The following is a 19,564-nucleotide window of genomic DNA, read 5'->3' as shown; positions in this document are numbered from 1 at the left end:
TCGGTAACTCGCCGTGATCGTATAGTGGTCAGTACTTTGCGTTGTGGCCGCAACAACCCCGGTTCGAATCCGGGTCACGGCAGAATAGGGGCGTCTGCTGACCTCTTCTCGGTTTTCTTCAACGACTTACTAAGGATCTTCTTCACATTCGCCCATGCAGGGGAAGCCAGTTACACCAAAGCAAACGCAGGAAAGTGCATTTCAAGCAGAGACCAGGAGAGACTTGTTTACACCGAGAGTGGTCGGAGAATGGAACAATGCGCCCAGCCCTGTTGCTGGAGCCGATTCTTGATGAGATCTTGGGCTCACTGGATGCTAATCTTTCTGTTGTTCTTGCAGGTCCTGCGCTGCTTTTGAGCCGACAGAGCTCGTCCTGGTCTGTCGGCACAGCCCAATTGCAAATGATCGGCTCCGCGTACAGAAGGAACGTGCGTTTGGTACAAGAGTGCATGAAGGCACCGGAAATACATTGGGAACAAATGACCGGTCGCTCAAGACCTCTGTGAAGTACAGGAGCGTGCAACAAGAGGCTGTTTCCGCCCGGTCTCGAACCGGGGACCTTTCGCGTGTTAGGCGAACGTGATAGCCGCTACACTACGGAAACCTGCAGGGACCGCTGCTGGTGTCTCGCTTGCGTTTCGGGCTGAGAAAGGGAAGCGTCACTTTAGGCAGGGGGCGCTGGAGAGAGGAACAAAGGGCGCGATGAAACAAAATGCCAAAACCCGGGATCGAACCAGGGACCTTTAGATCTTCAGTCTAACGCTCTCCCAACTGAGCTATTTCGGCAGTGCACAGAGCCCACAGCCACCTGCTCCAGCGGCATGAGCGCACCAAGAGGAGCGGGAGAGTGTTGCAGGAACGTCACTCAGAAGGAAAGCCACCCAGCTGCGCCCTCTGAGCTCTGTCCAGCGCATCTTCCTCGCATGGACTCCTGCCTGCGACGGGCAGGAAACAATTAGCAAGAACAGAACAGCACCCCATGGGTGTCTCATGACCACACCTTAGGTTGTGACACGTGCAGGTGTGAGGGGTTGCCGGGCTACTCTGGAGCAGAGCTTGGGCGGAGGGGGGGCGGGAAAGCAGACAAAGAGGTGACACCTCAAGGTCTGCACGATCACAGCTCTCCGCCGCCCCAGGCTTCCGCTCGATAAGCTACTGGACACACCCGCCCCTCCTCACACAGACCGTGGAAAAGCCCCCGAGTGGGAGGGCTCTCTCTTCCTCCCAGGAGCTCTTGGACACGACGCACAGACAGAGCGCGGGGAGCCGCCGCCTGCAAACACGGCTCCAGACAGGACTCCACTCCGCAGGAGCCGCAGAGCAGAGGAGATGGGGGCAGCTTAGTTCCTGTGCAGAGACCTGAGCTGTTGTTGCTGCGGACGCTGTCTTTTCTGTTCTCGGGGTAGGAGTGAATGTTGAGTTGCCCTTAGAAATGAAGCAGAGCACTTCAACGGCACGGGTGTGTGTGTGTGCGTGCGCCCTGGTGATTCTGGGAGACAGATCGAACCTGGGCTAAAAGAGAGGGGGCTTAGCCCACTTCCATTTGCTAGTTCAGAGTTGTACAACCCATTTGTATCTGCTAGGCGGCGCAGTCGTCGTGCACAAAGAACGCTTTGAAAAGCGTCAAAAGCAAGTCATTCCGAGTTGGTCGTTTGTGTTTTCCGTTCAGACGCGAAATGCTGAAATGATCTCTCGGCTCCTCGGTTGTCATTTCTGCTCCGTAAAGGAATCACAGCACGCGTCGGCTTCCAGCACGCTGGGTCGGGACACGATGCCGGGGATCGAAGGGTGTGATGTCTTCCTCGTTAGTATAGTGGCAAGTATCCCCGCCTGTCACGTGGGAGACCGGGGTTCGATTCCCCGACGGGGAGTAGAAAGCTTTTCTTTTACCTCCTTAGAGAAAGGACTGCCTTTCACTTCTCTGTTTTCTTTCACAGCGTCGTGCACCTTTTCATTGCTCTCGCTTTCAGAGCCTCCGCACGGCACACGACTCGACATCAGAAAGCACATTGAAGTGAAAGCAGGAAGCGCTGCGACATGCAGTGTGCAGATCCTGCCACACTAAGAGGTGAGTGGGTCTGTTCGATGCACAAAGAACGCTTTGATAAGCGTCAAAGGCAAGTCATTCCGAGTTGGTCGTTTGTGTTTTCTGTTCAGACGCGAAATGCTGAAATGATCTCTCGGCTCCTCGGTTGTCATTTCTGCTCCGTAAAGAAATCACAGCACGCGTCGGCTTCCAGCACGGTGGGTCGGGACACGATGCCGGGGGTCGGAGAGAGCGATGTCTTCCTCGTTAGTATAGTGGTGATTATCCCCACCTGTCACGCGGGAGACTGGGGTACATCAGGACGCGCATTGGAGTGAAAGCAGGATGCGCTGCGACATGCACTGTGCAGATCCCGCCACACTAAGAGGTGAGTGGGTCTGTGCGATCACAGCGCTAGGCGAATCCCCAATCCCCTTTTGTGCGTGGCGACAAAAGAAGCCGGTCTGTTTCCGCCCAGTTTCGAACCAGGGACTTTTCGCGTGGGAGGCAAACGTGATAACCACTACACTACGGAAACGGTAGCAAACCCTTCCCAGCGGCCCAGTGCTGAGCTTAGTCAATGCGATTCAGCTGCTTCCAGTGCCTTTATTGGAGTGCGCTGATGGACCGTGCTCTCTCTCCAGAGACCAGCACGCCTGTCATGGACGGAGCAGGAAAAGCGGCGCCACATTCTACAGCCCTCTCCACGCAATCGACGAAATCGGGCTACTGAAGTGGAGAAAATCGCCTCTCCAGAAAGTGCAAATATCATCTTGGAGAGTATAAATCCTATTGCCGAAGGTCAGCCCTGTCTACCAGAGTAACCCTCCCACCTCCTGCAGCGATGATCAGCTCGTCTCACACGCGAGAAGTCTTCGGTTGGAAACAAGCGCCCCCTCTTCTCGCGCGTTTTGCACGTTCGAGTGGTTTTAATGCGGCTCCTTCGTACACGGTGCTGATCTTTTGGAAAGCAGGAGGCAAAACTGACACGTTCCCATACCGGGAGTCAAACCCGGGCCGCCTGGGTGAAAACCAGGAATCCTAACCGCTAGACCATATGGGAGCACACAACCCCGCTGTTCCGGGCATCATGCAAGCAAACTACATAAATATGAGAAAACACGCAAGAGAGTTGTCACTCAGAGTGTCGAAGGGTCGATGTATACTGGGGCTCAGTTGAAATGCAACGTCAGGACTTTTCCGAATTAGGTCACACGAAGAGAGCACAGCCTTTTCCGCCCTACCATGTGTGTATCGGTAACTCGCCGTGATCGTATAGTGGTCAGTACTTTGCGTTGTGGCCGCAACAACCCCGGTTCGAATCCGGGTCACGGCAGAATAGGGGCGTCTGCTTTTACTACTTGCGCGAATGAAGGCAAAAAAAAGCCAATCGATGTGAACGAACGGCGCTTTACAGAGGAGTACTGCCTGACTGGATCGTTGATGAACGACAGAGGCCACTCCGACCTCTTCTCGGTTTTCTTCAACGACTTACTAAGGATCTTCTTCACATTCGCCCATGCAGGGGAAGCCAGTTACACCAAAGCAAATGCAGGAAAGTGCATTTCAAGCAGAGACCAGGAGAGACTTGTTTACACCGAGAGTGGTCGGAGAATGGAACAATGCGCCCAGCCCTGTTGCTGGAGCCGATTCTTGATGAGATCTTGGGCTCACTGGATGCTAATCTTTCTGTTGTTCTTGCAGGTCCTGCGCTGCTTTTGAGCCGACAGAGCTCGTCCTGGTCTGTCGGCACAGCCCAATTGCAAATGATCGGCTCCGCGTACAGAAGGAACGTGCGTTTGGTACAAGAGTGCATGAAGGCACCGGAAATACATTGGGAACAAATGACCGGTCGCTCAAGACCTCTGTGAAGTACAGGAGCGTGCAACAAGAGGCTGTTTCCGCCCGGTCTCGAACCGGGGACCTTTCGCGTGTTAGGCGAACGTGATAGCCGCTACACTACGGAAACCTGCAGGGACCGCTGCTGGTGTCTCGCTTGCGTTTCGGGCTGAGAAAGGGAAGCGTCACTTTAGGCAGGGGGCGCTGGAGAGAGGAACAAAGGGCGCGATGAAACAAAATGCCAAAACCCGGGATCGAACCAGGGACCTTTAGATCTTCAGTCTAACGCTCTCCCAACTGAGCTATTTCGGCAGTGCACAGAGCCCACAGCCACCTGCTCCAGCGGCATGAGCGCACCAAGAGGAGCGGGAGAGTGTTGCAGGAACGTCACTCAGAAGGAAAGCCACCCAGCTGCGCCCTCTGAGCTCTGTCCAGCGCATCTTCCTCGCATGGACTCCTGCCTGCGACGGGCAGGAAACAATTAGCAAGAACAGAACAGCACCCCATGGGTGTCTCATGACCACACCTTAGGTTGTGACACGTGCAGGTGTGAGGGGTTGCCGGGCTACTCTGGAGCAGAGCTTGGGCGGAGGGGGGGCGGGAAAGCAGACAAAGAGGTGACACCTCAAGGTCTGCACGATCACAGCTCTCCGCCGCCCCAGGCTTCCGCTCGATAAGCTACTGGACACACCCGCCCCTCCTCACACAGACCGTGGAAAAGCCCCCGAGTGGGAGGGCTCTCTCTTCCTCCCAGGAGCTCTTGGACACGACGCACAGACAGAGCGCGGGGAGCCGCCGCCTGCAAACACGGCTCCAGGCAGGACTCCACTCCGCAGGAGCCGCAGAGCAGAGGAGATGGGGGCAGCTTAGTTCCTGTGCAGAGACCTGAGCTGTTGTTGCTGCGGACGCTGTCTTTTCTGTTCTCGGGGTAGGAGTGAATGTTGAGTTGCCCTTAGAAATGAAGCAGAGCACTTCAACGGCACGGGTGTGTGTGTGTGCGTGCGCCCTGGTGATTCTGGGAGACAGATCGAACCTGGGCTAAAAGAGAGGGGGCTTAGCCCACTTCCATTTGCTAGTTCAGAGTTGTACAACCCATTTGTATCTGCTAGGCGGCGCAGTCGTCGTGCACAAAGAACGCTTTGAAAAGCGTCAAAAGCAAGTCATTCCGAGTTGGTCGTTTGTGTTTTCCGTTCAGACGCGAAATGCTGAAATGATCTCTCGGCTCCTCGGTTGTCATTTCTGCTCCGTAAAGGAATCACAGCACGCGTCGCCTTCCAGCACGCTGGGTCGGGACACGATGCCGGGGATCGAAGGGTGTGATGTCTTCCTCGTTAGTATAGTGGCAAGTATCCCCGCCTGTCACGCGTGAGACCGGGGTTCGATTCCCCGACGGGGAGTAGAAAGCTTTTCTTTTACCTCCTTAGAGAAAGGACTGCCTTTCACTTCTCTGTTTTCTTTCACAGCGTCGTGCACCTTTTCATTGCTCTCGCTTTCAGAGCCTCCGCACGGCACACGACTCGACATCAGAAAGCACATTGAAGTGAAAGCAGGAAGCGCTGCGACATGCACTGTGCAGATCCCGCCACACTAAGAGGTGAATGGGTCTGTTCGATGCACAAAGAACGCTTTGATAAGCGTCAAAGGCAAGTCATTCCGAGTTGGTCGTTTGTGTTTTCTGTTCAGACGCGAAATGCTGAAATGATCTCTCGGCTCCTCGGTTGTCATTTCTGCTCCGTAAAGAAATCACAGCACGCGTCGGCTTCCAGCACGGTGGGTCGGGACACGATGCCGGGGGTCGGAGAGAGCGATGTCTTCCTCGTTAGTATAGTGGTGATTATCCCCACCTGTCACGCGGGAGACTGGGGTACATCAGGACGCGCATTGGAGTGAAAGCAGGATGCGCTGCGACATGCACTGTGCAGATCCCGCCACACTAAGAGGTGAGTGGGTCTGTGCGATCACAGCGCTAGGCGAATCCCCAATCCCCTTTTGTGCGTGGCGACAAAAGGAGCCGGTCTGTTTCCGCCCAGTTTCGAACCAGGGACTTTTCGCGTGGGAGGCAAACGTGATAACCACTACACTACGGAAACGGTAGCAAACCCTTCCCAGCGGCCCAGTGCTGAGCTTCGCCAATGCGATTCAGCTGCTTCCAGTGCCTTTATTGGAGTGCGCTGATGGACCGTGCTCTCTCTCCAGAGACCAGCACGCCTGTCATGGACGGAGCAGGAAAAGCGGCGCCACATTCTACAGCCCTCTCCACGCAATCGACGAAATCGGGCTACTGAAGTGGAGAAAATCGCCTCTCCAGAAAGTGCAAATATCATCTTGGAGAGTATAAATCCTATTGCCGAAGGTCAGCCCTGTCTACCAGAGTAACCCTCCCACCTCCTGCAGCGATGATCAGCTCGTCTCACACGCGAGAAGTCTTCGGTTGGAAACAAGCGCCCCCTCTTCTCGCGCGTTTTGCACGTTCGAGTGGTTTTAATGCGGCTCCTTCGTACACGGTGCTGATCTTTTGGAAAGCAGGAGGCAAAACTGACACGTTCCCATACCGGGAGTCAAACCCGGGCCACCTGGGTGAAAACCAGGAATCCTAACCGCTAGACCATATGGGAGCACACAACCCCGCTGTTCCGGGCATCATGCAAGCAAACTACATAAATATGAGAAAACACGCAAGAGAGTTGTCACTCAGAGTGTCGAAGGGTCGATGTATACTGGGGCTCAGTTGAAATGCAACGTCAGGACTTTTCCGAATTAGGTCACACGAAGAGAGCACAGCCTTTTCCGCCCTACCATGTGTGTATCGGTAACTCGCCGTGATCGTATAGTGGTCAGTACTTTGCGTTGTGGCCGCAACAACCCCGGTTCGAATCCGGGTCACGGCAGAATAGGGGCGTCTACTTTTACTACTTGCGCGAATGAAGGCAAAAGAAAGCCAATCGATGTGAACGAACGGCGCTTTACAGAGGAGTACTGCCTGACTGGATCGTTGATGAACGACAGAGGCCACTCCGACCTCTTCTCGGTTTTCTTCAACGACTTACTAAGGATCTTCTTCACATTCGCCCATGCAGGGGAAGCCAGTTACACCAAAGCAAACGCAGGAAAGTGCATTTCAAGCAGAGACCAGGAGGGACTTGTTTACACCGAGAGTGGTCGGAGAATGGAACAATGCGCCCAGCCCTGTTGCTGGAGCCGATTCTTGATGAGATCTTGGGCTCACTGGATGCTAATCTTTCTGTTGTTCTTGCAGGTCCTGCGCTGCTTTTGAGCCGACAGAGCTCGTCCTGGTCTGTCGGCACAGCCCAATTGCAAATGATCGGCTCCGCGTACAGAAGGAACGTGCGTTTGGTACAAGAGTGCATGAAGGCACCGGAAATACATTGGGAACAAATGACCGGTCGCTCAAGACCTCTGTGAAGTACAGGAGCGTGCAACAAGAGGCTGTTTCCGCCCGGTCTCGAACCGGGGACCTTTCGCGTGTTAGGCGAACGTGATAGCCGCTACACTACGGAAACCTGCAGGGATTGCTGCTGGTGTCTCGCTTGCGTTTCGGGCTGAGAAAGGGAAGCGTCACTTTAGGCAGGGGGCGCTGGAGAGAGGAACAAAGGGCGCGATGAAACAAAATGCCGAAACCCGGGATCGAACCAGGGACCTTTAGATCTTCAGTCTAACGCTCTCCCAACTGAGCTATTTCGGCAGTGCACAGAGCCCACAGCCACCTGCTCCAGCCTTCCTGTGTTGCGGCATGAGCGCACCAAGAGGTGCGGGAGAGTGTTGCAGGAACGTCACTCAGAAGGAAAGCCACCCAGCTGCGCCCTCTGAGCTCTGTCCAGCGCATCTTCCTCGCATGGACTCCTGCCTGCGACGGGCAGGAAACAATTAGCAAGAACAGAACAGCACCCCATGGGTGTCTCATGACCACACCTTAGGTTGTGACACGTGCAGGTGTGAGGGGTTGCCGGGCTACTCTGGAGCAGAGCTTGGGCGGAGGGGGGGCGGGAAAGCAGACAAAGAGGTGACACCTCAAGGTCTGCACGATCACAGCTCTCCGCCGCCCCAGGCTTCCGCTCGATAAGCTACTGGACACACCCGCCCCTCCTCACACAGACCGTGGAAAAGCCCCCGAGTGGGAGGGCTCTCTCTTCCTCCCAGGAGCTCTTGGACACGACGCACAGACAGAGCGCGGGGAGCCGCCGCCTGCAAACACGGCTCCAGGCAGGACTCCACTCCGCAGGAGCCGCAGAGCAGAGGAGATGGGGGCAGCTTAGTTCCTGTGCAGAGACCTGAGCTGTTGTTGCTGCGGACGCTGTCTTTTCTGTTCTCGGGGTAGGAGTGAATGTTGAGTTGCCCTTAGAAATGAAGCAGAGCACTTCAACGGCACGGGTGTGTGTGTGTGCGTGCGCCCTGGTGATTCTGGGAGACAGATCGAACCTGGGCTAAAAGAGAGGGGGCTTAGCCCACTTCCATTTGCTAGTTCAGAGTTGTACAACCCATTTGTATCTGCTAGGCGGCGCAGTCGTCGTGCACAAAGAACGCTTTGAAAAGCGTCAAAAGCAAGTCATTCCGAGTTGGTCGTTTGTGTTTTCCGTTCAGACGCGAAATGCTGAAATGATCTCTCGGCTCCTCGGTTGTCATTTCTGCTCCGTAAAGGAATCACAGCACGCGTCGCCTTCCAGCACGCTGGGTCGGGACACGATGCCGGGGATCGAAGGGTGTGATGTCTTCCTCGTTAGTATAGTGGCAAGTATCCCCGCCTGTCACGCGTGAGACCGGGGTTCGATTCCCCGACGGGGAGTAGAAAGCTTTTCTTTTACCTCCTTAGAGAAAGGTCTGCCTTTCACTTCTCTGTTTTCTTTCACAGCGTCGTGCACCTTTTCATTGCTCTCGCTTTCAGAGCCTACGCACGGCACACGACTCGACATCAGAAAGCACATTGAAGTGAAAGCAGGAAGCGCTGCGACATGCACTGTGCAGATCCCGCCACACTAAGAGGTGAATGGGTCTGTTCGATGCACAAAGAACGCTTTGATAAGCGTCAAAGGCAAGTCATTCCGAGTTGGTCGTTTGTGTTTTCTGTTCAGACGCGAAATGCTGAAATGATCTCTCGGCTCCTCGGTTGTCATTTCTGCTCCGTAAAGAAATCACAGCACGCGTCGGCTTCCAGCACGGTGGGTCGGGACACGATGCCGGGGGTCGGAGAGAGCGATGTCTTCCTCGTTAGTATAGTGGTGATTATCCCCACCTGTCACGCGGGAGACTGGGGTACATCAGGACGCGCATTGGAGTGAAAGCAGGATGCGCTGCGACATGCACTGTGCAGATCCCGCCACACTAAGAGGTGAGTGGGTCTGTGCGATCACAGCGCTAGGCGAATCCCCAATCCCCTTTTGTGCGTGGCGACAAAAGGAGCCGGTCTGTTTCCGCCCAGTTTCGAACCAGGGACTTTTCGCGTGGGAGGCAAACGTGATAACCACTACACTACGGAAACGGTAGCAAACCCTTCCCAGCGGCCCAGTGCTGAGCTTCGCCAATGCGATTCAGCTGCTTCCAGTGCCTTTATTGGAGTGCGCTGATGGACCGTGCTCTCTCTCCAGAGACCAGCACGCCTGTCATGGACGGAGCAGGAAAAGCGGCGCCACATTCTACAGCCCTCTCCACGCAATCGACGAAATCGGGCTACTGAAGTGGAGAAAATCGCCTCTCCAGAAAGTGCAAATATCATCTTGGAGAGTATAAATCCTATTGCCGAAGGTCAGCCCTGTCTACCAGAGTAACCCTCCCACCTCCTGCAGCGATGATCAGCTCGTCTCCCACGCGAGAAGTCTTCGGTTGGAAACAAGCGCCCCCTCTTCTCGCGCGTTTTGCACGTTCGAGTGGTTTTAATGCGGCTCCTTCGTACACGGTGCTGATCTTTTGGAAAGCAGGAGGCAAAACTGACACGTTCCCATACCGGGAGTCAAACCCGGGCCGCCTGGGTGAAAACCAGGAATCCTAACCGCTAGACCATATGGGAGCACACAACCCCGCTGTTCCGGGCATCATGCAAGCAAACTACATAAATATGAGAAAACACGCAAGAGAGTTGTCACTCAGAGTGTCGAAGGGTCGATGTATACTGGGGCTCAGTTGAAATGCAACGTCAGGACTTTTCCGAATTAGGTCACACGAAGAGAGCACAGCCTTTTCCGCCCTACCATGTGTGTATCGGTAACTCGCCGTGATCGTATAGTGGTCAGTACTTTGCGTTGTGGCCGCAACAACCCCGGTTCGAATCCGGGTCACGGCAGAATAGGGGCGTCTGCTTTTACTACTTGCGCGAATGAAGGCAAAAAAAAGCCAATCGATGTGAACGAACGGCGCTTTACAGAGGAGTACTGCCTGACTGGATCGTTGATGAACGACAGAGGCCACTCCGACCTCTTCTCGGTTTTCTTCAACGACTTACTAAGGATCTTCTTCACATTCGCCCATGCAGGGGAAGCCAGTTACACCAAAGCAAACGCAGGAAAGTGCATTTCAAGCAGAGACCAGGAGGGACTTGTTTACACCGAGAGTGGTCGGAGAATGGAACAATGCGCCCAGCCCTGTTGCTGGAGCCGATTCTTGATGAGATCTTGGGCTCACTGGATGCTAATCTTTCTGTTGTTCTTGCAGGTCCTGCGCTGCTTTTGAGCCGACAGAGCTCGTCCTGGTCTGTCGGCACAGCCCAATTGCAAATGATCGGCTCCGCGTACAGAAGGAACGTGCGTTTGGTACAAGAGTGCATGAAGGCACCGGAAATACATTGGGAACAAATGACCGGTCGCTCAAGACCTCTGTGAAGTACAGGAGCGTGCAACAAGAGGCTGTTTCCGCCCGGTCTCGAACCGGGGACCTTTCGCGTGTTAGGCGAACGTGATAGCCGCTACACTACGGAAACCTGCAGGGACCGCTGCTGGTGTCTCGCTTGCGTTTCGGGCTGAGAAAGGGAAGCGTCACTTTAGGCAGGGGGCGCTGGAGAGAGGAACAAAGGGCGCGATGAAACAAAATGCCGAAACCCGGGATCGAACCAGGGACCTTTAGATCTTCAGTCTAACGCTCTCCCAACTGAGCTATTTCGGCAGTGCACAGAGCCCACAGCCACCTGCTCCAGCGGCATGAGCGCACCAAGAGGAGCGGGAGAGTGTTGCAGGAACGTCACTCAGAAGGAAAGCCACCCAGCTGCGCCCTCTGAGCTCTGTCCAGCGCATCTTCCTCGCATGGACTCCTGCCTGCGACGGGCAGGAAACAATTAGCAAGAACAGAACAGCACCCCATGGGTGTCTCATGACCACACCTTAGGTTGTGACACGTGCAGGTGTGAGGGGTTGCCGGGCTACTCTGGAGCAGAGCTTGGGCGGAGGGGGGGCGGGAAAGCAGACAAAGAGGTGACACCTCAAGGTCTGCACGATCACAGCTCTCCGCCGCCCCAGGCTTCCGCTCGATAAGCTACTGGACACACCCGCCCCTCCTCACACAGACCGTGGAAAAGCACCCGAGTGGGAGGGCTCTCTCTTCCTCCCAGGAGCTCTTGGACACGACGCACAGACAGAGCGCGGGGAGCCGCCGCCTGCAAACACGGCTCCAGGCAGGACTCCACTCCGCAGGAGCCGCAGAGCAGAGGAGATGGGGGCAGCTTAGTTCCTGTGCAGAGACCTGAGCTGTTGTTGCTGCGGACGCTGTCTTTTCTGTTCTCGGGGTAGGAGTGAATGTTGAGTTGCCCTTAGAAATGAAGCAGAGCACTTCAACGGCACGGGTGTGTGTGTGTGCGTGCGCCCTGGTGATTCTGGGAGACAGATCGAACCTGGGCTAAAAGAGAGGGGGCTTAGCCCTCTTCCATTTGCTAGTTCAGAGTTGTACAACCCATTTGTATCTGCTAGGCGGCGCAGTCGTCGTGCACAAAGAACGCTTTGAAAAGCGTCAAAAGCAAGTCATTCCGAGTTGGTCGTTTGTGTTTTCCGTTCAGACGCGAAATGCTGAAATGATCTCTCGGCTCCTCGGTTGTCATTTCTGCTCCGTAAAGGAATCACAGCACGCGTCGCCTTCCAGCACGCTGGGTCGGGACACGATGCCGGGGATCGAAGGGTGTGATGTCTTCCTCGTTAGTATAGTGGCAAGTATCCCCGCCTGTCACGCGGGAGACCGGGGTTCGATTCCCCGACGGGGAGTCGAAAGCTTTTCTTTTACCTCCTTAGAGAAAGGACTGCCTTTCACTTCTCTGTTTTCTTTCACAGCGTCGTGCACCTTTTCATTGCTCTCGCTTTCAGAGCCTCCGCACGGCACACGACTCGACATCAGAAAGCACATTGAAGTGAAAGCAGGAAGCGCTGCGACATGCACTGTGCAGATCCCGCCACACTAAGAGGTGAGTGGGTCTGTTCGATGCACAAAGAACGCTTTGATAAGCGTCAAAGGCAAGTCATTCCGAGTTGGTCGTTTGTGTTTTCTGTTCAGACGCGAAATGCTGAAATGATCTCTCGGCTCCTCGGTTGTCATTTCTGCTCCGTAAAGAAATCACAGCACGCGTCGGCTTCCAGCACGGTGGGTCGGGACACGATGCCGGGGGTCGGAGAGAGCGATGTCTTCCTCGTTAGTATAGTGGTGATTATCCCCACCTGTCACGCGGGAGACTGGGGTACATCAGGACGCGCATTGGAGTGAAAGCAGGATGCGCTGCGACATGCACTGTGCAGATCCCGCCACACTAAGAGGTGAGTGGGTCTGTGCGATCACAGCGCTAGGCGAATCCCCAATCCCCTTTTGTGCGTGGCGACAAAAGGAGCCGGTCTGTTTCCGCCCAGTTTCGAACCAGGGACTTTTCGCGTGGGAGGCAAACGTGATAACCACTACACTACGGAAACGGTAGCAAATCCTTTCCAGCGGCCCAGTGCTGTGCTTCGCCAATGCGATTCAGCTGCTTCCAGTGCCTTTATTGGAGTGCGCTGATGGACCGTGCTCTCTCTCCAGAGACCAGCACGCCTGTCATGGACGGAGCAGGAAATGCGGCGCCACATTCTACAGCCCTCTCCACGCAATCGACGAAATCGGGCTACTGAAGTGGAGAAAATCGCCTCTCCAGAAAGTGCAAATATCATCTTGGAGAGTATAAATCCTATTGCCGAAGGTCAGCCCTGTCTACCAGAGTAACCCTCCCACCTCCTGCAGCGATGATCAGCTCGTCTCACACGCGAGAAGTCTTCGGTTGGAAACAAGCGCCCCCTCTTCTCGCGCGTTTTGCACGTTCGAGTGGTTTTAATGCGGCTCCTTCGTACACGGTGCTGATCTTTTGGAAAGCAGGAGGCAAAACTGACACGTTCCCATACCGGGAGTCAAACCCGGGCCGCCTGGGTGAAAACCAGGAATCCTAACCGCTAGACCATATGGGAGCACACAACCCCGCTGTTCCGGGCATCATGCAAGCAAACTACATAAATATGAGAAAACACGCAAGAGAGTTGTCACTCAGAGTGTCGAAGGGTCGATGTATACTGGGGCTCAGTTGAAATGCAACGTCAGGACTTTTCCGAATTAGGTCACACGAAGAGAGCACAGCCTTTTCCGCCCTACCATGTGTGTATCGGTAACTCGCCGTGATCGTATAGTGGTCAGTACTTTGCGTTGTGGCCGCAACAACCTCGGTTCGAATCCGGGTCACGGCAGAATAGGGGCATCTACTTTTACTACTTGCGCGAATGAAGGCAAAAGAAAGCCAATCGATGTGAACGAACGGCGCTTTACAGAGGAGTACTGCCTGACTGGATCGTTGATGAACGACAGAGGCCACTCCGACCTCTTCTCGGTTTTCTTCAACGACTTACTAAGGATCTTCTTCACATTCGCCCATGCAGGGGAAGCCAGTTACACCAAAGCAAACGCAGGAAAGTGCATTTCAAGCAGAGACCAGGAGAGACTTGTTTACACCGAGAGTGGTCGGAGAATGGAACAATGCGCCCAGCCCTGTTGCTGGAGCCGATTCTTGATGAGCTCTTGGGCTCACTGGATACTAATCTTTCTGTTGTTCTTGCAGGTCCTGCGCTGCTTTTGAGCCGACAGAGCTCGTCCTGGTCTGTCGGCACAGCCCAATTGCAAATGATCGGCTCCGCGTACAGAAGGAACGTGCGTTTGGTACAAGAGTGCATGAAGGCACCGGAAATACATTGGGAACAAATGACCGGTCGCTCAAGACCTCTGTGAAGTACAGGAGCGTGCAACAAGAGGCTGTTTCCGCCCGGTCTCGAACCGGGGACCTTTCGCGTGTTAGGCGAACGTGATAGCCGCTACACTACGGAAACCTGCAGGGACCGCTGCTGGTGTCTCGCTTGCGTTTCGGGCTGAGAAAGGGAAGCGTCACTTTAGGCAGGGGGCGCTGGAGAGAGGAACAAAGGGCGCGATGAAACAAAATGCCGAAACCCGCGATCGAACCAGGGACCTTTAGATCTTCAGTCTAACGCTCTCCCAACTGAGCTATTTCGGCAGTGCACAGAGCCCACAGCCACCTGCTCCAGCCTTCCTGTGTTGCGGCATGAGCGCACCAAGAGGAGCGGGAGAGTGTTGCAGGAACGTCACTCAGAAGGAAAGCCACCCAGCTGCGCCCTCTGAGCTCTGTCCAGCGCATCTTCCTCGCATGGACTCCTGCCTGCGACGGGCAGGAAACAATTAGCAAGAACAGAACAGCACCCCATGGGTGTCTCATGACCACACCTTAGGTTGTGACACGTGCAGGTGTGAGGGGTTGCCGGGCTACTCTGGAGCAGAGCTTGGGCGGGAAAGCAGACAAAGAGGTGACACCTCAAGGTCTGCACGATCACAGCTCTCCGCCGCCCCAGGCTTCCGCTCGATAAGCTACTGGACACACCCGCCCCTCCTCACACAGACCGTGGAAAAGCCCCCGAGTGGGAGGGCTCTCTCTTCCTCCCAGGAGCTCTTGGACACGACGCACAGACAGAGCGCGGGGAGCCGCCGCCTGCAAACACGGCTCCAGACAGGACTCCACTCCGCAGGAGCCGCAGAGCAGAGGAGATGGGGGCAGCTTAGTTCCTGTGCAGAGACCTGAGCTGTTGTTGCTGCGGACGCTGTCTTTTCTGTTCTCGGGGTAGGAGTGAATGTTGAGTTGCCCTTAGAAATGAAGCAGAGCACTTCAACGGCACGGGTGTGTGTGTGTGCGTGCGCCCTGGTGATTCTGGGAGACAGATCGAACCTGGGCTAAAAGAGAGGGGGCTTAGCCCACTTCCATTTGCTAGTTCAGAGTTGTACAACCCATTTGTATCTGCTAGGCGGCGCAGTCGTCGTGCACAAAGAACGCTTTGAAAAGCGTCAAAAGCAAGTCATTCCGAGTTGGTCGTTTGTGTTTTCCGTTCAGACGCGAAATGCTGAAATGATCTCTCGGCTCCTCGGTTGTCATTTCTGCTCCGTAAAGGAATCACAGCACGCGTCGCCTTCCAGCACGCTGGGTCGGGACACGATGCCGGGGATCGAAGGGTGTGATGTCTTCCTCGTTAGTATAGTGGCAAGTATCCCCGCCTGTCACGCGGGAGACCGGGGTTCGATTCCCCGACGGGGAGTAGAAAGCTTTTCTTTTACCTCCTTAGAGAAAGGACTGCCTTTCACTTCTCTGTTTTCTTTCACAGCGTCGTGCACCTTTTCATTGCTCTCGCTTTCAGAGCCTCCGCACGGCACACGACTCGACATCAGAAAGCACATTGAAGTGAAAGCAGGAAGCGCTGCGACATGCAGTGTGCAGATCCTGCCACACTAAGAGGTGAGTGGGTCTGTTCGATGCACAAAGAACGCTTTGATAAGCGTCAAAGGCAAGTCATTCCGAGTTGGTCGTTTGTGTTTTCTGTTCAGACGCGAAATGCTGAAATGATCTCTCGGCTCCTCGGTTGTCATTTCTGCTCCGTAAAGAAATCACAGCACGCGTCGGCTTCCAGCACGGTGGGTCGGGACACGATGCCGGGGGTCGGAGAGAGCGATGTCTTCCTCGTTAGTATAGTGGTGATTATCCCCACCTGTCACGCGGGAGACTGGGGTACATCAGGACGCGCATTGGAGTGAAAGCAGGATGCGCTGCGACATGCACTGTGCAGATCCCGCCACACTAAGAGGTGAGTGGGTCTGTGCGATCACAGCGCTAGGCGAATCCCCAATCCCCTTTTGTGCGTGGCGACAAAAGATGCCGGTCTGTTTCCGCCCAGTTTCGAACCAGGGACTTTTCGCGTGGGAGGCAAACGTGATAACCACTACACTACGGAAACGGTAGCAAACCCTTCCCAGCGGCCCAGTGCTGAGCTTCGCCAATGCGATTCAGCTGCTTCCAGTGCCTTTATTGGAGTGCGCTGATGGACCGTGCTCTCTCTCCAGAGACCAGCACGCCTGTCATGGACGGAGCAGGAAAAGCGGCGCCACATTCTACAGCCCTCTCCACGCAATCGACGAAATCGGGCTACTGAAGTGGAGAAAATCGCCTCTCCAGAAAGTGCAAATATCATCTTGGAGAGTATAAATCCTATTGCCGAAGGTCAGCCCTGTCTACCAGAGTAACCCTCCCACCTCCTGCAGCGATGATCAGCTCGTCTCACACGCGAGAAGTCTTCGGTTGGAAACAAGCGCCCCCTCTTCTCGCGCGTTTTGCACGTTCGAGTGGTTTTAATGCGGCTCCTTCGTACACGGTGCTGATCTTTTGGAAAGCAGGAGGCAAAACTGACACGTTCCCATACCGGGAGTCAAACCCGGGCCGCCTGGGTGAAAACCAGGAATCCTAACCGCTAGACCATATGGGAGCACACAACCCCGCTGTTCCGGGCATCATGCAAGCAAACTACATAAATATGAGAAAACACGCAAGAGAGTTGTCACTCAGAGTGTCGAAGGGTCGATGTATACTGGGGCTCAGTTGAAATGCAACGTCAGGACTTTTCCGAATTAGGTCACACGAAGAGAGCACAGCCTTTTCCGCCCTACCATGTGTGTATCGGTAACTCGCCGTGATCGTATAGTGGTCAGTACTTTGCGTTGTGGCCGCAACAACCCCGGTTCGAATCCGGGTCACGGCAGAATAGGGGCGTCTGCTTTTACTACTTGCGCGAATGAAGGCAAAAAAAAGCCAATCGATGTGAACGAACGGCGCTTTACAGAGGAGTACTGCCTGACTGGATCGTTGATGAACGACAGAGGCCACTCCGACCTCTTCTCGGTTTTCTTCAACGACTTACTAAGGATCTTCTTCACATTCGCCCATGCAGGGGAAGCCAGTTACACCAAAGCAAACGCAGGAAAGTGCATTTCAAGACCAGGAGGGACTTGTTTACACCGAGAGTGGTCGGAGAATGGAACAATGCGCCCAGCCCTGTTGCTGGAGCCGATTCTTGATGAGATCTTGGGCTCACTGGATGCTAATCTTTCTGTTGTTCTTGCAGGTCCTGCGCTGCTTTTGAGCCGACAGAGCTCGTCCTGGTCTGTCGGCACAGCCCAATTGCAAATGATCGGCTCCGCGTACAGAAGGAACGTGCGTTTGGTACAAGAGTGCATGAAGGCACCGGAAATACATTGGGAACAAATGACCGGTCGCTCAAGACCTCTGTGAAGTACAGGAGCGTGCAACAAGAGGCTGTTTCCGCCCGGTCTCGAACCGGGGACCTTTCGCGTGTTAGGCGAACGTGATAGCCGCTACACTACGGAAACCTGCAGGGACCGCTGCTGGTGTCTCGCTTGCGTTTCGGGCTGAGAAAGGGAAGCGTCACTTTAGGCAGGGGGCGCTGGAGAGAGGAACAAAGGGCGCGATGAAACAAAATGCCGAAACCCGGGATCGAACCAGGGACCTTTAGATCTTCAGTCTAACGCTCTCCCAACTGAGCTATTTCGGCAGTGCACAGAGCCCACAGCCACCTGCTCCAGCGGCATGAGCGCACCAAGAGGAGCGGGAGAGTGTTGCAGGAACGTCACTCAGAAGGAAAGCCACCCAGCTGCGCCCTCTGAGCTCTGTCCAGCGCATCTTCCTCGCATGGACTCCTGCCTGCGACGGGCAGGAAACAATTAGCAAGAACAGAACAGCACCCCATGGGTGTCTCATGACCACACCTTAGGTTGTGACACGTGCAGGTGTGAGGGGTTGCCGGGCTACTCTGGAGCAGAGCTTGGGCGGAGGGGGGGCGGGAAAGCAGACAAAGAGGTGACACCTCAAGGTCTGCACGATCACAGCTCTCCGCCGCCCCAGGCTTCCGCTCGATAAGCTACTGGACACACCCGCCCCTCCTCACACAGACCGTGGAAAAGCACCCGAGTGGGAGGGCTCTCTCTTCCTCCCAGGAGCTCTTGGACACGACGCACAGACAGAGCGCGGGGAGCCGCCGCCTGCAAACACGGCTCCAGGCAGGACTCCACTCCGCAGGAGCCGCAGAGCAGAGGAGATGGGGGCAGCTTAGTTCCTGTGCAGAGACCTGAGCTGTTGTTGCTGCGGACGCTGTCTTTTCTGTTCTCGGGGTAGGAGTGAATGTTGAGTTGCCCTTAGAAATGAAGCAGAGCACTTCAACGGCACGGGTGTGTGTGTGTGCGTGCGCCCTGGTGATTCTGGGAGACAGATCGAACCTGGGCTAAAAGAGAGGGGGCTTAGCCCTCTTCCATTTGCTAGTTCAGAGTTGTACAACCCATTTGTATCTGCTAGGCGGCGCAGTCGTCGTGCACAAAGAACGCTTTGAAAAGCGTCAAAAGCAAGTCATTCCGAGTTGGTCGTTTGTGTTTTCCGTTCAGACGCGAAATGCTGAAATGATCTCTAGGCTCCTCGGTTGTCATTTCTGCTCCGTAAAGGAATCACAGCACGCGTCGCCTTCCAGCACGGTGGGTCGGGACACGATGCCGGGGATCGAAGGGTGTGATGTCTTCCTCGTTAGTATAGTGGCAAGTATCCCAGCCTGTCACGCGTGAGACCGGGGTTCGATTCCCCGACGGGGAGTAGAAAGCTTTTCTTTTACCTCCTTAGAGAAAGGACTGCCTTTCACTTCTCTGTTTTCTTTCACAGCGTCGTGCACCTTTTCATTGCTCTCGCTTTCAGAGCCTCCGCACGGCACACGACTCGACATCAGAAAGCACATTGAAGTGAAAGCAGGAAGCGCTGCGACATGCACTGTGCAGATCCCGCCACACTAAGAGGTGAATGGGTCTGTTCGATGCACAAAGAACGCTTTGATAAGCGTCAAAGGCAAGTCATTCCGAATTGGTCGTTTGTGTTTTCTGTTCAGACGCGAAATGCTGAAATGATCTCTCGGCTCCTCGGTTGTCATTTCTGCTCCGTAAAGAAATCACAGCACGCGTCGGCTTCCAGCACGGTGGGTCGGGACACGATGCCGGGGGTCGGAGAGAGCGATGTCTTCCTCGTTAGTATAGTGGTGATTATCCCCACCTGTCACGCGGGAGACTGGGGTACATCAGGACGCGCATTGGAGTGAAAGCAGGATGCGCTGCGACATGCACTGTGCAGATCCCGCCACACTAAGAGGTGAGTGGGTCTGTGCGATCACAGCGCTAGGCGAATCCCCAATCCCCTTTTGTGCGTGGCGACAAAAGGAGCCGGTCTGTTTCCGCCCAGTTTCGAACCAGGGACTTTTCGCGTGGGAGGCAAACGTGATAACCACTACACTACGGAAACGGTAACAAACCCTTCCCAGCGGCCCAGTGCTGAGC

The 19,564-nt window shown here is 55.0% G+C and overlaps 25 non-coding genes across 25 annotated transcripts; 7 read left to right on the top strand and 18 right to left on the bottom strand.

Moving 5' to 3' along the window:
• Positions 1-10: 10 nt before the first annotated feature.
• trnah-gug (transfer RNA histidin (anticodon GUG)) lies at positions 11-82 on the top strand. Its single transcript has one exon. It is a non-coding gene; the product is annotated as a tRNA-His (tRNA).
• A 449-nt stretch (positions 83-531) lies between these two features.
• trnav-aac (transfer RNA valine (anticodon AAC)) lies at positions 532-604 on the bottom strand. Its single transcript has one exon. It is a non-coding gene; the product is annotated as a tRNA-Val (tRNA).
• A 109-nt stretch (positions 605-713) lies between these two features.
• trnaf-gaa (transfer RNA phenylalanine (anticodon GAA)) lies at positions 714-786 on the bottom strand. The gene has a single exon. It is a non-coding gene; the product is annotated as a tRNA-Phe (tRNA).
• Positions 787-2,491: 1,705 nt separating this feature from the next.
• trnag-ccc (transfer RNA glycine (anticodon CCC)) lies at positions 2,492-2,564 on the bottom strand. The gene has a single exon. It is a non-coding gene; the product is annotated as a tRNA-Gly (tRNA).
• A 726-nt stretch (positions 2,565-3,290) lies between these two features.
• trnah-gug (transfer RNA histidin (anticodon GUG)) lies at positions 3,291-3,362 on the top strand. The gene has a single exon. It is a non-coding gene; the product is annotated as a tRNA-His (tRNA).
• A 560-nt stretch (positions 3,363-3,922) lies between these two features.
• trnav-aac (transfer RNA valine (anticodon AAC)) lies at positions 3,923-3,995 on the bottom strand. The gene has a single exon. It is a non-coding gene; the product is annotated as a tRNA-Val (tRNA).
• A 109-nt stretch (positions 3,996-4,104) lies between these two features.
• trnaf-gaa (transfer RNA phenylalanine (anticodon GAA)) lies at positions 4,105-4,177 on the bottom strand. Its single transcript has one exon. It is a non-coding gene; the product is annotated as a tRNA-Phe (tRNA).
• Positions 4,178-5,882: 1,705 nt separating this feature from the next.
• Positions 5,883-5,955, bottom strand: trnag-ccc (transfer RNA glycine (anticodon CCC)). Its single transcript has one exon. It is a non-coding gene; the product is annotated as a tRNA-Gly (tRNA).
• Positions 5,956-6,408: 453 nt separating this feature from the next.
• trnae-uuc (transfer RNA glutamic acid (anticodon UUC)) lies at positions 6,409-6,480 on the bottom strand. Its single transcript has one exon. It is a non-coding gene; the product is annotated as a tRNA-Glu (tRNA).
• A 201-nt stretch (positions 6,481-6,681) lies between these two features.
• trnah-gug (transfer RNA histidin (anticodon GUG)) lies at positions 6,682-6,753 on the top strand. Its single transcript has one exon. It is a non-coding gene; the product is annotated as a tRNA-His (tRNA).
• A 560-nt stretch (positions 6,754-7,313) lies between these two features.
• trnav-aac (transfer RNA valine (anticodon AAC)) lies at positions 7,314-7,386 on the bottom strand. The gene has a single exon. It is a non-coding gene; the product is annotated as a tRNA-Val (tRNA).
• Positions 7,387-7,495: 109 nt separating this feature from the next.
• On the bottom strand, positions 7,496-7,568 carry trnaf-gaa (transfer RNA phenylalanine (anticodon GAA)). Its single transcript has one exon. It is a non-coding gene; the product is annotated as a tRNA-Phe (tRNA).
• A 1,718-nt stretch (positions 7,569-9,286) lies between these two features.
• Positions 9,287-9,359, bottom strand: trnag-ccc (transfer RNA glycine (anticodon CCC)). Its single transcript has one exon. It is a non-coding gene; the product is annotated as a tRNA-Gly (tRNA).
• Positions 9,360-10,085: 726 nt separating this feature from the next.
• trnah-gug (transfer RNA histidin (anticodon GUG)) lies at positions 10,086-10,157 on the top strand. The gene has a single exon. It is a non-coding gene; the product is annotated as a tRNA-His (tRNA).
• A 560-nt stretch (positions 10,158-10,717) lies between these two features.
• On the bottom strand, positions 10,718-10,790 carry trnav-aac (transfer RNA valine (anticodon AAC)). Its single transcript has one exon. It is a non-coding gene; the product is annotated as a tRNA-Val (tRNA).
• Positions 10,791-10,899: 109 nt separating this feature from the next.
• On the bottom strand, positions 10,900-10,972 carry trnaf-gaa (transfer RNA phenylalanine (anticodon GAA)). Its single transcript has one exon. It is a non-coding gene; the product is annotated as a tRNA-Phe (tRNA).
• Positions 10,973-11,985: 1,013 nt separating this feature from the next.
• trnad-guc (transfer RNA aspartic acid (anticodon GUC)) lies at positions 11,986-12,057 on the top strand. Its single transcript has one exon. It is a non-coding gene; the product is annotated as a tRNA-Asp (tRNA).
• A 620-nt stretch (positions 12,058-12,677) lies between these two features.
• Positions 12,678-12,750, bottom strand: trnag-ccc (transfer RNA glycine (anticodon CCC)). The gene has a single exon. It is a non-coding gene; the product is annotated as a tRNA-Gly (tRNA).
• Positions 12,751-14,108: 1,358 nt separating this feature from the next.
• trnav-aac (transfer RNA valine (anticodon AAC)) lies at positions 14,109-14,181 on the bottom strand. The gene has a single exon. It is a non-coding gene; the product is annotated as a tRNA-Val (tRNA).
• Positions 14,182-15,378: 1,197 nt separating this feature from the next.
• Positions 15,379-15,450, top strand: trnad-guc (transfer RNA aspartic acid (anticodon GUC)). Its single transcript has one exon. It is a non-coding gene; the product is annotated as a tRNA-Asp (tRNA).
• Positions 15,451-16,070: 620 nt separating this feature from the next.
• Positions 16,071-16,143, bottom strand: trnag-ccc (transfer RNA glycine (anticodon CCC)). Its single transcript has one exon. It is a non-coding gene; the product is annotated as a tRNA-Gly (tRNA).
• A 726-nt stretch (positions 16,144-16,869) lies between these two features.
• On the top strand, positions 16,870-16,941 carry trnah-gug (transfer RNA histidin (anticodon GUG)). Its single transcript has one exon. It is a non-coding gene; the product is annotated as a tRNA-His (tRNA).
• A 555-nt stretch (positions 16,942-17,496) lies between these two features.
• On the bottom strand, positions 17,497-17,569 carry trnav-aac (transfer RNA valine (anticodon AAC)). The gene has a single exon. It is a non-coding gene; the product is annotated as a tRNA-Val (tRNA).
• Positions 17,570-17,678: 109 nt separating this feature from the next.
• trnaf-gaa (transfer RNA phenylalanine (anticodon GAA)) lies at positions 17,679-17,751 on the bottom strand. The gene has a single exon. It is a non-coding gene; the product is annotated as a tRNA-Phe (tRNA).
• Positions 17,752-19,456: 1,705 nt separating this feature from the next.
• On the bottom strand, positions 19,457-19,529 carry trnag-ccc (transfer RNA glycine (anticodon CCC)). Its single transcript has one exon. It is a non-coding gene; the product is annotated as a tRNA-Gly (tRNA).
• Positions 19,530-19,564: the final 35 nt, after the last annotated feature.

Source organism: Atractosteus spatula, assembly GCF_055471065.1.
Source record: "Atractosteus spatula isolate fAtrSpa1 chromosome 10 unlocalized genomic scaffold, fAtrSpa1.hap1 SUPER_10_unloc_3, whole genome shotgun sequence".
Taxonomy (NCBI): domain Eukaryota; kingdom Metazoa; phylum Chordata; class Actinopteri; order Semionotiformes; family Lepisosteidae; genus Atractosteus; species Atractosteus spatula.
This window is presented reverse-complemented; position numbering and strand designations above follow the sequence as displayed.